Here is a 17423-nt window from a genome sequence, read left to right as displayed (position 1 = left end):
GTCACTCGCTATGGATCATTTTTATTTATATTGAGTGGAAGAATAATCTCCACCCCCACCCCCAAAAGAGAATTTGAAAGCATTGTCTTTTAAGTGCTGCTTAACTTTTTTTGAAGGTAAGGTACTAATTTTGAGCTGTATCTAAACTAATATAGATTAATTATTCTGCACCGTGCAAAGTTATGCCTACATGTTCTTCAGGAATCGTGGCGGGTGAGTTGTTATATATTAGGCGTGTGGACTGCTGGTTCTAATCGAGTCCAGTCGGTGTATCTGAGTGCAAGACACTTTGTTCTCATTGCCTGTACGCTAAATAGTCATTGAATGATGATGTACTGTTAAAAAGCATCAACCAACCAGCTAAATTATGTTATTGTTCTGGCAATGTCGACGGTCAAAGGTTTGCTTCTTCTAACAGTGGATCCACACACAAGTAAGCGTGTGATACTGAAATGTACCAACATAACTCTAAAGGAAGCACATTTACCTTCTTTCAAGAACAACGGCTTTACCTCATAACAAACACTTCATTTTTTCGTTTTGGGTATATTGCCTAGTGTACAGTTCATTACCCACGGACCCCATAAAGAAACATGAATCCATATTTCAAGCAAATGGATTGAAAAATGTTATCGGTTTGACCCAAAACGAGCAGACGATATCCTTTTCTGATCAATAAACGGTTCCCGTTTCATCATCAATGATATTGAGTTTCGGAACACGTGAAATACCTCTTTGGTTGAAGTGCAAATTCATTCATCCATACTTATCCACTCGAATTCATCTGACCCGAACCTCACGTGCCTCTGATTATACAGGTGCCTCTGATTATACATGTGATAAAAACATATAATTCCTAATGTACAAATTAATCTGTACTCTGTAAAGATGTGAATACAATATGAAAACCTTTAGTTTCTTATTGAATGATGGTAATTTATTATGTTGCGACCAAGCACAAAATAATAGCATTTACGACATTACAATTCCATTGAAAACACACACTGAGTGTCCGCCATGTATCTGACTATTATATCGATTGCAAAAGCGTAGGTTCGTTAAGTGCTTTGATGTTAGTCCAAGATATCTTTTCAAACATAATTTCTTTTGAATGCGTGTAATCGGTACAAATCGGTACAAATACTCTCTACTTATTTGGTCAAATATTGTATTTCAGGATATTCACATTTGGTACGATGCAGGGTCAAACGGTGTAATTATATTTTCTTCATTCGACGGTGGTTAGAGCGCTGTTCTGCCATTCTAACTTGATCGCGTTAATTTATCCTATTCCACTGATACTAAAGAAAGAGATGGAGTTCCATTTTTGAATCGAAAGGCTTGCCTTAGTTTTAATGTTGCTGCATATATATAAAAAATCGACGAGACTGATGCAAACAAGAAAATATCCTCGAAACTAAACAAGCAAATAAAAAACAACGAAACAAACAAAAATATTAATAATAAAAGTCGTGGGGGAGGGTAAGAAACAAACTCTTTTCGTCTGATTTGAAGACCGAGTCGGCCACACTTAGGCCCAGTGAAATACCTATAATTTACATTATGGGAATGTATATGCTAACAAGTGATGAATATTCTTTGCCTGTTTATAAACCAATGGCTTTCCTGTGCAGGAAATTTCCACGACAGACGCTTTTTGCAGAGTCTGGCAGGCTGTATCGATTATCCTAAGGTCTCACCGGACATTTGTTTGGTGAATTTTCATCCAAAAATGACCTATTGCAGAAAAATGAGAATAATTTTACCTTAAAGATACAAATAAAATCTAATCATTTTTGTAGAAAGCATGCTAGTGAGATTTGATTTAGGTATTCAGGTTAATTCCTTATACAACTGGTGGCTTTTATACCGAACCGACACGACCACCAACATTCATTTTTGACAGAAAATAGCTATTTTGAATCTATTCCTGAGACAAGGATGCTAAAAGAATCAGTATGCGCCTTATGCATGATTGAAGTTCACTAGTACTATAACAAATTAGCATACTTCTTATCACCCCGCGTTATTTAAAGTCTAAACACCATAAGTTATAACACTATCATAACATGTAGCTGTTCACCTTCTCTAGTCAAGGTTCCGATAACCCTATCTTCACTTTGGCAGATCGAAAAGCTATATCGGTGCTTTTTCCTAGCGACATCTATTGGATTTCATGTGTTGCCTCCCTTAGAATGTAATGCCAACTTATCAATAGCGTGGTGCATTGTACATCGGCCGAGAACAGTGGTGGCAATTGACCTAAGAAGGATACTTTGTAAGTTTAACATTGAAAGTATGACTATGTACCAGAGGGAAGCCATTACAGGTTTAGCTGAGTGAAAGGTATTTGTGCAAACATGGACCGGCACTGCTAAAGTGCTTATTTATCAGTTCATTAAAGTTGTGTGCTCCCATTGTCTCGATCACGTAGGAACAGTGTTCAAATTTGAACAACTTAATTTTGGTTGGATGCGGTGGCTTGCCGCCGCATCCAATGAAATTCACAGACCTGAAGCAAATAAATATCGGCTTGATATGCCAGGGTGTAGATAGGGTTATCAAATCGGAACCTTGGCTAGCGAAGATGGTAACGGTTCACTCAAAACGATCATTTACTAGTACGTATAATCATGTAAAATTAAAAACAGCTATCAGATCAATACCTCCTATTTATGTCAAATCTTCAACAATTTGTCTGATATGCTAATTCTGCAAAAATAGTATACCGTGTCCTGAACTCATTGTAAAAACCTTGATCTGTCTTCACTTTCCACGATGTTTTTACATCGGATATACAATGGTATGACTCATTTCATTGGACGATTGAAAATCACAAACTGGCGCGCTGGTTTACATTCTTGCGCGCTAGTTTCATCCAAATGAGAGTCTCAGAGGCATTAAAGGCAAAACTAACCGTTATAAAAAGAAACTAACATGCTATAAAAACTAGCGCTAATGGAGAAAAAAAATACGCATAAGTTTTCAATTTTAGCTGGCTAAAATGAAGCAGCAGGCTATTTACAACTTGTAGCGCGCTAGCGTGTAAAGATGCAGACATATACGAATGTTCTTATACGCGCTAAAACAGACTGCCAATGACACGAATTGTCATTCACATAAGACTTCAACGTATTGGTCAGAAGATCAAACTATTACATACCACAATTCCATATTAGTACAATGAGTTTTTTCGAATTCTTCTTTGGTTTTTAAAAAAACATAGGAATAAAAAAAAACTGTATGCAAGATACAGCTCATTTCTAGACAATGAAGAAATTGTGTCCCTGGAGTTGAATCTCAAACGTAACCGCATGGACCAGAAAGAATGATATGCAGCCCTCAGTGAGAGTTTCTATATCTTCGTTTAATGCAACATCTTTTTTTAATTCTTTTTCTTTCGCAGTTTTACTTTTTGTATGACTCATAGCTTTGTTCTCTGAAAAAGTCCAACAACAACAACAATAAAAGAAACAACGATACTAATAATACTTCTACTACTACTGCTAATAATAATAATTAGACACAGTTGCTTGCACGAACATGTCAGCTAGTACAACTCTTTTAGCTGATGATCCCAATCACTGCGAAGACATACACGCAAGATACTGACATTTCAATTAACGACAGTGTTGTGTCACCTTAAACGCATAACGTATCTACCTAAAGATCATATATAATGACGCAAATGCGCAAGAAAGTACAAGTTGATGTTTCGAACAATCTATCGAATAAACAGACTATTATTTCCAATTTTATGTCTTAACCTCGTAATTTTTGTAGTTACTGTATATTTCAATGACAAAGCCGATCAGCCTAATCCGACTTTATGCAAGACATCCACCCTCGCATCGATGCACATGGATCATTCAAATTATTGCGCGTATAAACGGCCACACATGCCTGGTTGATTTCCAATAACGGTGCTTCGATATAGGGTGTGCTTGTGTTATTATGGACTTAATACTATCAATAGGCTGCAGATCTCTCTTCTTGATATCAGACATTATTATGGACTTAATACTATCAATAGAATGTAGATCTCTCTCCTTGATATCAGGCGTTATTATAGACTTAATACTATCAATAGGCTGTAGATCTCTCTGTCCTTGATATCAGACGTTATTATGGACTTAATACTATCAATAGGCTGTAGTTCTCTCTCTCCTTGATATCAGACGTTATTATGGACTTAATACTATCAATAGGCTGCATATCTCTCTCTCTCTCCTTGATATCAGCCGTTATTATGGATTTAATACTATCAATAGGCTGTAGTCTCTCCTTGATATCAGACGTTATTATGGACTTAATACTATCAATAGGCTGCATATCTCTCTCCCCTTGATATCAGACGTTGTTATGGACTTAATACATTCAATAGGCTGCATATCTCTCTCTCTCTCTCCTTGATATCAGCCGTTATTATGGACTTAATACTATCAATAGGCTGTAGATCTCTCTGTCCTTGATATCAGACGTTATTATGGACTTAATACTATCAATAGGCTGTAGTTCTCTCTCTTCTTGATATCAGACGTTATTATGGACTTAATACTATCAATAGACTGCATATCTCTCTGTCCTTGATATCAGACGTTATTATGGACTTAATACTATTAATAGGCTGTAGATCTCTCTCTCCTTGATATCAGACGTTATTATGGACTTAATACATTCAATAGGCTACATATCTCTCTCTCCTTGATATCAGACGTTATTATGGACTTAATACTATCAATAGGCTGCATATCTCTCTCCCCTTGATATCAGACGTTGTTATGGACTTAATACATTCAATAGGCTGCATATCTCTCTCTCTCTCCTTGATATCAGCCGTTATTATGGACTTAATACTATCAATAGGCTGCAGATCTCTCTCTCTCTCCTTGATATCAGACGTTATTATGAACTTAATACTATCAATAGGCTGTAGATCTCTCTCTCCTTGATATCAGACGTTATTATGGACTTAATACATTCAATAGGCTGCATATCTCTCTCTCTCTCTCTCCTTGATATCAGCCGTTATTATGGACTTAATACTATCAATAGGCTGCAGATCATTCTGGTTGATGCCAGCTGTTTTTACAGCAGGGCGACATTTAAGAGCATTCCATATCTAAGATAATATAGTTGAGCTGATTCCATATATTTATTGGACCTCGTTTATTTATGCGACAGAAGGTTTGCTCGTTTCCTTGGCATTTAAATACCTTTTAAGGTTCAAAGGTTGAAGCAGAGCATTCCACGGACTTTATATCAGATGACTTTATCTGTACGCGTAGACGAATGTAGTTTTTTCATTTCAACCAGCGCCGTATCGAGCTCACCCATTGTAATCGTTTTATCTTCGAGGATCATCGGGTACAGCTTGGCAGTCGTGCTGAAACTGCTTTGTTCCGCCACGAGAAATCATGAATAGACACGTATTATTTTACATTTTACCAGTTCTGTCAATATCGCTGATTACTATTAATATAGCTCCAACAACAATTCCAATCGGTGTGCCTATACTAATTATAGTAGTCGTGATTCCACCACGACAAGTCCATCGTGAAGAATGAAATCGTATATCCTCCATCAGACGCTATGAATGATGCCAAACTTTCATTCATAGCCAATGAGCGACTCCCAAGCGCAAGTTTGGAAAATACAACGTTACCATCATTGGCGACAGTAAATTCAAGCAAAATTGCATTGTTGTTGCTGTGGCCTTTACGAGTTAACACGACTGTGAATTTGGCACCGAAATTAACCCTACGAACGTCATTGTAAAACCCGAATATGTTTTAGAGCGGAATCGTGCATGAAAACTGCCGCACTCTTTAATCTGTTTTCGTGCGCTGCAAAGGCAAGGTTAAACGACTGGTTGGCACCAAACGGTGAGACGCAACCGCCAACAGCAGGCCTGCCAGGTATACCATGGAGTTGCGGGTCCACGAATGCAACCTTTGTACGTATACTAAATATATATGGTAAGTGATCTGCGTGGTTGTTTGTGTCTTTGATGAACATGATAGACGAGCCAACGGATTTTGCGTAATGGTCGTTATATCTAGCGAGTCCGAAAATTTGTGCAGCAATGTCAACTTTGTGCACACAGGCTTCAATTTCTGTTCCGTTAATGAGATAATATACACCGTTGACCAATGTCATGATGTCGTTGACAAATTCGATTATGACCTTGTGCTGCACACGGCAATATCGTTGTCTCTGCGTACAAGCTTTACTTGGACTTCTAAGAATGCCTCACCCGGAAGAAAATACAGAAATGATTCCTGAACCAGAAGTCATTCCTGGTGGGACACCCATAGCTTCGCAAGCATAATATTTGTAAAACTTGAACGCTTCTATCTCGCAACCTAAGCGCATCCATATTAAACGTGGGATCGGATACATCTTTGAACTGATCCATTGTTATGCCCGTATGGCTTCGTCTAATACCATTGACTAGACAACAGTAATTTGTTCCCCAGTAATAACAAAGTCATTAACGCATATCATAAACTTAAGTTTGTTGTTTGCTGTGGGGTTTAACGCCATTTTTCAGCACACGATAGGCTATGCATGTCGACCAGAATTAATGGTGGAGGAAGAACCCGGGAAAACCCCAGGAAGAACCACCGACCCACGAGAAGCTACTGACAAGCTTTCTCACATACCCACATTGGCCGAATCCTAGACTTGAACCCACGCAGACAGAGGTAAGATGGCAGTGATCCGTAACGGAGAGCGCTTTAGACCACTCGGCCACTCTGGCCCCCCCCCCCATAAACTTAAGTATAATGAGTGGTAATTTTCCATAAACACTGAAATGTGCAAAGGTTACACCTATCTTTAAGAAAGGAGAAAAGGAGGATCCAGGGAATTACAGACCGATATCAATTCTACCTGTATTGTCATTCAGGTCTATACATTTTTTGAAACATACTCTCTATTTCATAAAGAGCAATCAGTGTTCAGAAAGTACCACTTGTGACAAACAGAACTTACCAAATTAATTGATATTTGGCTGATGGAAATGGATAATGGACATGCGACTGGGATTGTTTTCCTTGACTTCAAGAAAGCCTTTGATCTTGTTGATCATACAATTCTGCTGAAAAAGTTGAACTCTTATAGGTTCGACAATCCATCTTTAAACTGGTTTAGATCATATCTGTTACGAATCGAATTATTACTTTTCGAAGGGCACATCAAATGTATTTTGTGACCAGTCGAATTATTACTTTTCAAATGACACAGAAAGCGTTTTCGAGGTCGCGGGTTCGAACCCTGGTAGGGTCATACCAAAGACTTCTAAAAATGGTACTAAAAGCTACCTCGCTAGGCGCTCAGCATTAAGAGATTAGTGTTAGGGCTGGTTGGCCTGGTATCAGAATAATGTGACTGGGTGGGACATCATGCTATATGTCTGCGGCATGATGCCCCATGTGCTAGACATCATTATAAATTGCTACACTGCAGACAACGTAGCGTTATGACTGAAAAACTGTTAAAGCTACGTTAAAAATCAAAAATCACACACACACACACACACACACACACACACACACACACACACGAATTGTGTGCATCGGCCCCAATCGTAATTATTACTTTTGAAAGCAACATAGACAAATGGTCGATTGTATTCACATTTATATGTCTTCCGCAAATTATCATGTTCACAATTATATGATAGAAGCATCGTGAATTCTAAGATACTCGAGAACACAATCAGCAATTGCAATCAGTGTGATTAATTAACACGTTAATAAACCATAACCTGTTTTTACCGACACGATATTTAACGCGTTAATCAATCTGATCTTAATAAGATTGACGCGTCAATAAACCACACCCATGGGCGACCTAACCTATAAACATGTTTTGGTGTTGTTATGTATATTTGATTCAATTTATATTTGATTTAATTTAATTGTTTGTAACTTTTTAAAAAAATTAATTACATATCAATGTAATGTAATTTTGTTTACTAGGAATTTGATATTTTCCAGAAAATTCAGTTTGACCTGAATTATTTCATCAATACCTAATATTAGAAGCACTGTTTCTATTTTTGACTTAGTTCCTGGCCTTGATTCGGGATCAAGTAAATAACTTCATTTTTTATTATTCATTATTAATGTGTGAATGATAATCGCGGAATCGAGGCTGTACTGGTTTACGTGCCATTAGACTTGTAGATCCCTTCCAAGGCTTTCTGGAATGTGATCACGTGACCTTCATCCGGGCATCCGTTTTGCGCAGTATTCAGGTTTTATAACGAAGTCTATAGAGAATTTAGCCAGTTTGGGTTTAAAACACTTGATGTTAAGTCGTTTTCTTCTGTTGTAGCCAGTTTTCGAGTTACATGTTAATTTTTCTTCAGATTATTTGGATTCTAAAAGATTGAATCGTTTCTCTGGAAATATTTGTGTGCTCATACAGACATTTCTTAAAAAAAATTATTCTGCTTTACAACACCGGCGTGTTATTTCTTGTGTTTCTACAATGAATTGTAGACAACAGCACTGTACAGGATACATCATACGTCATCGTCTTCCATCTTGGATTCTTCCTCGGGACTCATTAGAACATTTCATTATTAGGACTTCTAACATTTTATTCGTGGATTATTCTTGGATTACTTTTTGACTTGATTCTTAAAACCGTAAGTTCTTATTTTATAAATTTGTTTAGTGTTTTTCTTTCTTCCTCAGGGAAATAAATTATTTGTTAAATTTTTCAAAGCTTGTTGTTTCCATTCTTGCTTTTATTACTGTTTATTCGAGCCTAAACACGTAACATAAGAGCGTACATTCGTAAAGCTTAATAGCTGACCACTACATGTTTGCGCACCCTCCCCCCCCCCCCCCCAAAAAAAACAAACAACAAAACAATGCAACAATTCTGCGGGCGTCCTTGACCACACCCAATTCTTACCGCCACAGTATCACCGCTCTGGTGGCCTAGTGGCTAGAGCGTCCGCCTCGGATGCGGGAGGTCGTGGGTTCGATCCCCGGTCGAGTCATACCAAAGACTTACAAAAATGGTACTAACAGCTGCCTCGCTTGGCGCTTAGCATTACGAGGTTAGTGTTAGGACTGGACTGAACTAGTGTCAGGATAATGTGACTGGGTGGGACATCGTGCTACATGTCTGCTGCATGATGCCCCAGTGCTAGACATCAATATAAACTGCCACACTGCAGACAACGTAGCGATATGACTGAAAAATCGTTAAAGTTACGTTAAAAATCCAAATCACACACACACCGCCACAGTATCGTATTTAATAGAAAATAATAGCAACCTTCGATAGCTTGCAAAAGCGCTGAAATAGTGTAAGCGAGGTAACTCTTCAAAGCAAAGTAGTGTTGCACCTTCCGATTTATCTATGATTTTTCTTCAAATGTCTTACAACAAATCAATCGATCAGTCTTTAAATAAACGTTTGCCACAGCCAAAACTGGATTACTATGACCTAAATTCATGCCTTATTTTTGAAAATCGCTTAGTCCTGTCAGGGCTTTTATTCAAAATACCTTGTCAACTTTTGACATTAAACTTGTACTGTGGGCACCTAGGTACATCTTGGAAGGCTTGTGGTGTGTTGTTGTCGTTGTTGTTTTAGGGTTTAAAGCCATTTTTCAGCACACGATAGGGTATACATGGCGGCCAGTATTAATGGTGGAGGAAGAACCCAGGAAAACCCCAGAAGGAACCACCGACCCACGAGAAGCTACTGGCAAGCTTTTTCACATATCCACATTGGCTGAAACCGAGACTCGAACCCACGCAGACAGAGGTGAGATGGCAGTGATCCGTAACGGAGAGCGCTTTAGACCACTCGGCCACTCGGGGGCCTCTCTTGTGGTGTGTCACGTACTAGAATCGAGTTACATTGATCAACTTTCTAATATTTATCCCCACATGAAGTGTTTGACAGATCTTGAGATGAAGATGTCTTTTACACCAATGAACGTCACTCAGACTTACTTCCTTCAATGTTCTCAAAATCTCTTTAAACTGGTTTACACGTGACTCATGGCATATAAATAATGATATCTTGCTAACTTTATGTTTGTGTTATACCTGCCCGGCGACTAATACAGTAAGTAATAAAGTATGGTTCCTTTTTGACCCATTAATGCAGATGTTTAATAATAAATGTCATATTAGTCCTGTAGTATTAAAATATTCAGATGAGGATTTACTTTTTGTCGTGATCATATCGTGATCCTTGCTATATACCTAGTGTGGCATATTGTGATCCATCTGTACCAAGTGTAACATGGTGATCCTATCTCTGTACCTAGTGTTGCATATTTTGATCCTAGGTCTGTATCTAGTGTGGCATATTGTGATCCATCTTTACCTAGTGTGGCATATTGTGATCCATCTGTACCAAGTGTAACATGGTGATCCTATCTCTGTACCTAGTGTTGCATATTTTGATCCTAGGTCTGTATCTAGTGTGGCATATTGTGATCCTTGTTCTGTACCTGGTGTGACATTGTGATCTTCTGTGTGAGTATGTGTGTGATTTAGATATTTAACGTAGCTTTAAAAAAAATTCCAGTCATATCGCCATGTTGTCTGCAGTGTGACAGTTGAAAGTGATGTCTATCACTGTTGCATCATGCCGCAGACATGTATCATGATGTCCCAGACCCAGTCACATTAACCTGACACTAGGCCAACCAGTCCTAACACTGACCTCTTAATGCTGAGTGCCAAGCAAGGTAGCTGTTAGTACCATTTTTATAAGTCTTTGGTATGACTCCGCCAGGGTTTGAACTCAGGAACTGCCGCATCCGAGGCGGACCTACTGTTGCATATTGTGATCCTTGCTCTGTACCTAGTGTGGCATATTCTGATCCTTGGCCTGTACCTAGCGTGGCATATTGTGCTCCTTGGTCTGTACCTTAATGTGACATTGTGATCCTTGCTCTGTACCTAGTGTGGCATATTGTGATTCTTGGTCTGTACCTAGTGTGGCATATTGTGATCCTTGGTCTGTACCTAGTGTGGCCTATTGCACTCCTTGGTTTGTACCTAGTGTGGCCTATTGTGCTCCTTGGTTTGTACCTAGTGTGGCATATTGTGATCCTTGGTCTGTACCTAATGTGACATTGTGATCCTTGCTCTGTACCTTGTGTGGCCTATTGTGCTCCTTGGTTTGTACCTAGTGTGGCATATTGTGCTCCTTGGTTTGTACCTAGTGTGGCATATTGTGATCCTTGGTCTGTACCTAATGTGACATTGTGATCCTTGCTCTGTACCTAGTGTGGCATATTGTGATTCTTGGTCTGTACCTAGTGTGGCATATTGTGATCCTTGGTTTGTACCTAGTGTGGCATATTGTGCTTCTTGGTCTGTACCTAGTGTGGCCTATTGTGCTCCTTGGTTTGTACCTAGTGTGGCATATTGTGATCCTTGCTCTGTACCTAGTGTGGCATATTGTGATTCTTAGTCTGTACCTAGTGTGGCCCATTGTGATCCTTGGTCTGTACCTAGTGTGGCCTATTGTGCTCCTTGGTTTGTACCTAGTGTGGCATATTGTGATCCTTGGTTTGTACCTAGCATGGCATATTGTGCTCCTTGGTCTGTACCCAGTGTGGCTTATTGTGCTCCTTGGTCTGTACTTAGTGTGGCATATTGTGATCCTTGGTTTGTACCTAGTGTGGCCTATTGTGATCATTGGTCTGTACCTAGTGTGGCCTATTGTGCTCCTTGGTTTGTACCTAGTGTGGCATATTGTGATCCTTGGTCTGTACCTAGTGTGGCATATTCTGATCCTTTTTCTTTACCTAGTGTGGCATATTGTGATCCATCTGAAGCTTATGTGACATGGTGATCCTAGCTCTGTACCTAGTGTGGTATATTGTGTTCCTTGGTCTGTATCTAGTGTGTCATATTTTGATCCTTGTTCTGTACATAGTGATCCATCTGTACCTAGTATGACATGGTGAACCTAGCTCTGTACCTAGTGTGGCATATTGTGATACTTGGTCTGTACCTAATGTGGCATGTGATAATTCATCTGTGTGATATGATGATCCTAGCTCTGTACCTAGTGTTACATGGTGATCCTAGGTCTGTACTTAGTGTGGTAAGTGGTAATTCTAGGTTGGTACCAAATATGGAATGTACTGTATTGGTTCTAGCTCTGCACCCAGTGTGACAAGTGGTGATCCTAGGACTGTACTTAGTGTGGGAAATGCTAATTCTAGGTTTGTACCAAGTGTAAAATGATGTGACTCTAGGTCTGCACCTATTGTGACAAGTGGTGATCCTAGGTCTGTACTTAGTGTGGGAAGTGGTAATTCTAGGTTGGTACCAAATATGGAATGTATTGTATTGATTCTAGCTCTGCACCCAGTGTGACAAGTGGTGATCCTAAGACTGTACTTAGTGTGGGAAATGGTAATTCTAGGTTTGTACCAAGTGTAAAATGATGTGATTCTAGGTCTGCACCTAGTGTGACAAGTGGTGATCCTAGGTCTGTACTTAGTGTGGGAAGTGGTAATTCTAGGTTGGTACCAAATATGGAATGTATTGTATTGATTCTAGCTCTGCACCCAGTGTGACAAGTGGTGATCCTAAGACTGTACTTAGTGTGGGAAATGGTAATTCTAGGTTTGTACCAAGTGTAAAATTATGTGAATCTAGGTCTGCACCTAGTGTGACAAGTGGTGATCCTAGGTCTGTACTTAGTGTGGTAAGTGGTAATTCTAGGTTGGTACCAAATATGGAATGTACTGTATTGATTCTAGCTTTGCACCCAGTGTGACAAGTGGTGATCCTTTGTCTGTACTTGGTGTTGGAAGTGGTAATTCTAGGTTTGTACCAAGTGTGAAATGATGTGACTCTTGGTCTGCACCTAGTGTGACACATGGTGATCCTAGGTCTGTACTTAGTGTGGGAAGTGGTAATTCAATGTTTGTACCAACTGTGGAATGACGTGACTCTAGGTCTGCACCTAGTGTGATACGTGGTGATCCTAGGTCTGTACTTGGTGTGGGAAGTGGTAATTCTAGGTTTGTACCAAGTGTGAAATGATGTGACTCTAGGTCTGCACCTAATGTGACACGTGGTGATCCTAGGTCTGTACTTAGTGTGGGAAGTGGTAATTCTAGGTTGGTACCAAATATGGAATGTATTGTATTGATTCTAGCTCTGCACCCAGTGTGACAAGTGGTGATCCTAGGTCTGTACTTAGTGTGGGAAGTGGTAATTCTAAGTTTGTACCAAGTGTGAAATGATGTGACTCTAGGTCTGCACCTAGTGTGACATGTGGTGATCCTAGGTCTGTACTTAGTGTTGTAAGTGGTAATTCTAGGTTGGTAACAAATATGGAATGTATTGTATTGATTCTAGCTCTGCACCCAGTGTGACAAGTGGTGATCCTATGTCTGTACTTAGTGTGGGAAGTGGTAATTCTAGGTTTGTACCAAGTGTAAAATGATGTGACTCTTGGTCTGCACCTAGTGTGACACGTGGTGATCCTAGGTCTGTACTTAGTGTGGGAAGTGGTAATTCTAGGTTGGTACCAAATATGGAATGTATTGTATTGATTCTAGCTCTGCACCCAGTGTGACAAGTGGTGATCCTAAGACTGTACTTAGTGTGGGAAATGGTAATTCTAGGTTTGTACCAAGTGTAAAATGATGTGACTCTAGGTCTGCACCTAGTGTGACAAGTGGTGATCCTAGGTCTGTACTTAGTGTGGGAAGTGGTAATTCTAGGTTGGTACCAAATATGGAATGTATTGTATTGATTCTAGCTCTGCACCCAGTGTGACAAGTGGTGATCCTAAGACTGTACTTAGTGTGGGAAATGGTAATTCTAGGTTTGTACCAAGTGTAAAATGATGTGATTCTAGGTCTGCACCTAGTGTGACAAGTGGTGATCCTAGGTCTGTACTTAGTGTGGGAAGTGGTAATTCTAGGTTGGTACCAAATATGGAATGTATTGTATTGATTCTAGCTCTGCACCCAGTGTGACAAGTGGTGATCCTAAGACTGTACTTAGTGTGGGAAATGGTAATTCTAGGTTTGTACCAAGTGTAAAATTATGTGAATCTAGGTCTGCACCTAGTGTGACAAGTGGTGATCCTAGGTCTGTACTTAGTGTGGTAAGTGGTAATTCTAGGTTGGTACCAAATATGGAATGTACTGTATTGATTCTAGCTTTGCACCCAGTGTGACAAGTGGTGATCCTTTGTCTGTACTTGGTGTTGGAAGTGGTAATTCTAGGTTTGTACCAAGTGTGAAATGATGTGACTCTTGGTCTGCACCTAGTGTGACACATGGTGATCCTAGGTCTGTACTTAGTGTGGGAAGTGGTAATTCAATGTTTGTACCAACTGTGGAATGACGTGACTCTAGGTCTGCACCTAGTGTGATACGTGGTGATCCTAGGTCTGTACTTGGTGTGGGAAGTGGTAATTCTAGGTTTGTACCAAGTGTGAAATGATGTGACTCTAGGTCTGCACCTAATGTGACACGTGGTGATCCTAGGTCTGTACTTAGTGTGGGAAGTGGTAATTCTAGGTTGGTACCAAATATGGAATGTATTGTATTGATTCTAGCTCTGCACCCAGTGTGACAAGTGGTGATCCTAGGTCTGTACTTAGTGTGGGAAGTGGTAATTCTAAGTTTGTACCAAGTGTGAAATGATGTGACTCTAGGTCTGCACCTAGTGTGACACATGGTGATCCTAGGTCTGTACTTAGTGTTGTAAGTGGTAATTCTAGGTTGGTAACAAATATGGAATGTATTGTATTGATTCTAGCTCTGCACCCAGTGTGACAAGTGGTGATCCTATGTCTGTACTTAGTGTGGGAAGTGGTAATTCTAGGTTTGTACCAAGTGTAAAATGATGTGACTCTTGGTCTGCACCTAGTGTGACACGTGGTGATCCTAGGTCTGTACTTAGTGTGGGAAGTGGTAATTCTAGGTTGGTACCAAATATGGAATGTATTGTATTGATTCTAGCTCTGCACCCAGTGTGACAAGTGGTGATCCTAAGACTGTACTTAGTGTGGGAAATGGTAATTCTAGGTTTGTACCAAGTGTAAAATGATGTGACTCTAGGTCTGCACCTAGTGTGACAAGTGGTGATCCTAGGTCTGTACTTAGTGTGGGAAGTGGTAATTCTAGGTTGGTACCAAATATGGAATGTATTGTATTGATTCTAGCTCTGCACCCAGTGTGACAAGTGGTGATCCTAAGACTGTACTTAGTGTGGGAAATGGTAATTCTAGGTTTGTACCAAGTGTAAAATTATGTGAATCTAGGTCTGCACCTAGTGTGACAAGTGGTGATCCTAGGTCTGTACTTAGTGTGGTAAGTGGTAATTCTAGGTTGGTACCAAATATGGAATGTACTGTATTGATTCTAGCTTTGCACCCAGTGTGACAAGTGGTGATCCTTTGTCTGTACTTGGTGTTGGAAGTGGTAATTCTAGGTTTGTACCAAGTGTGAAATGATGTGACTCTTGGTCTGCACCTAGTGTGACACATGGTGATCCTAGGTCTGTACTTAGTGTGGGAAGTGGTAATTCAATGTTTGTACCAACTGTGGAATGACGTGACTCTAGGTCTGCACCTAGTGTGATACGTGGTGATCCTAGGTCTGTACTTGGTGTGGGAAGTGGTAATTCTAGGTTTGTACCAAGTGTGAAATGATGTGACTCTAGGTCTGCACCTAATGTGACACGTGGTGATCCTAGGTCTGTACTTAGTGTGGGAAGTGGTAATTCTAGGTTGGTACCAAATATGGAATGTATTGTATTGATTCTAGCTCTGCACCCAGTGTGACAAGTGGTGATCCTAGGTCTGTACTTAGTGTGGGAAGTGGTAATTCTAAGTTTGTACCAAGTGTGAAATGATGTGACTCTAGGTCTGCACCTAGTGTGACATGTGGTGATCCTAGGTCTGTACTTAGTGTTGTAAGTGGTAATTCTAGGTTGGTAACAAATATGGAATGTATTGTATTGATTCTAGCTCTGCACCCAGTGTGACAAGTGGTGATCCTATGTCTGTACTTAGTGTGGGAAGTGGTAATTCTAGGTTTGTACCAAGTGTAAAATGATGTGACTCTTGGTCTGCACCTAGTGTGACACGTGGTGATCCTAGGTCTGTACTTAGTGTGGGAAGTGGTAATTCTAGGTTGGTACCAAATATGGAATGTATTGTATTGATTCTAGCTCTGCACCCAGTGTGACAAGTGGTGATCCTAAGACTGTACTTAGTGTGGGAAATGGTAATTCTAGGTTTGTACCAAGTGTAAAATGATGTGACTCTAGGTCTGCACCTAGTGTGACAAGTGGTGATCCTAGGTCTGTACTTAGTGTGGGAAGTGGTAATTCTAGGTTGGTACCAAATATGGAATGTATTGTATTGATTCTAGCTCTGCACCCAGTGTGACAAGTGGTGATCCTAAGACTGTACTTAGTGTGGGAAATGGTAATTCTAGGTTTGTACCAAGTGTAAAATGATGTGATTCTAGGTCTGCACCTAGTGTGACAAGTGGTGATCCTAGGTCTGTACTTAGTGTGGGAAGTGGTAATTCTAGGTTGGTACCAAATATGGAATGTATTGTATTGATTCTAGCTCTGCACCCAGTGTGACAAGTGGTGATCCTAAGACTGTACTTAGTGTGGGAAATGGTAATTCTAGGTTTGTACCAAGTGTAAAATTATGTGAATCTAGGTCTGCACCTAGTGTGACAAGTGGTGATCCTAGGTCTGTACTTAGTGTGGTAAGTGGTAATTCTAGGTTGGTACCAAATATGGAATGTACTGTATTGATTCTAGCTTTGCACCCAGTGTGACAAGTGGTGATCCTTTGTCTGTACTTGGTGTTGGAAGTGGTAATTCTAGGTTTGTACCAAGTGTGAAATGATGTGACTCTTGGTCTGCACCTAGTGTGACACATGGTGATCCTAGGTCTGTACTTAGTGTGGGAAGTGGTAATTCAATGTTTGTACCAACTGTGGAATGACGTGACTCTAGGTCTGCACCTAGTGTGATACGTGGTGATCCTAGGTCTGTACTTGGTGTGGGAAGTGGTAATTCTAGGTTTGTACCAAGTGTGAAATGATGTGACTCTAGGTCTGCACCTAATGTGACACGTGGTGATCCTAGGTCTGTACTTAGTGTGGGAAGTGGTAATTCTAGGTTGGTACCAAATATGGAATGTATTGTATTGATTCTAGCTCTGCACCCAGTGTGACAAGTGGTGATCCTAGGTCTGTACTTAGTGTGGGAAGTGGTAATTCTAAGTTTGTACCAAGTGTGAAATGATGTGACTCTAGGTCTGCACCTAGTGTGACACATGGTGATCCTAGGTCTGTACTTAGTGTTGTAAGTGGTAATTCTAGGTTGGTAACAAATATGGAATGTATTGTATTGATTCTAGCTCTGCAC

The sequence above is a fragment of the Sinohyriopsis cumingii genome, chromosome 10, assembly GCF_028554795.1.
Source record: "Sinohyriopsis cumingii isolate HCF-2022 chromosome 10, ASM2855479v2, whole genome shotgun sequence".
Taxonomy (NCBI): domain Eukaryota; kingdom Metazoa; phylum Mollusca; class Bivalvia; order Unionida; family Unionidae; genus Sinohyriopsis; species Sinohyriopsis cumingii.
Note: the sequence above shows the minus strand (reverse complement) of the source record.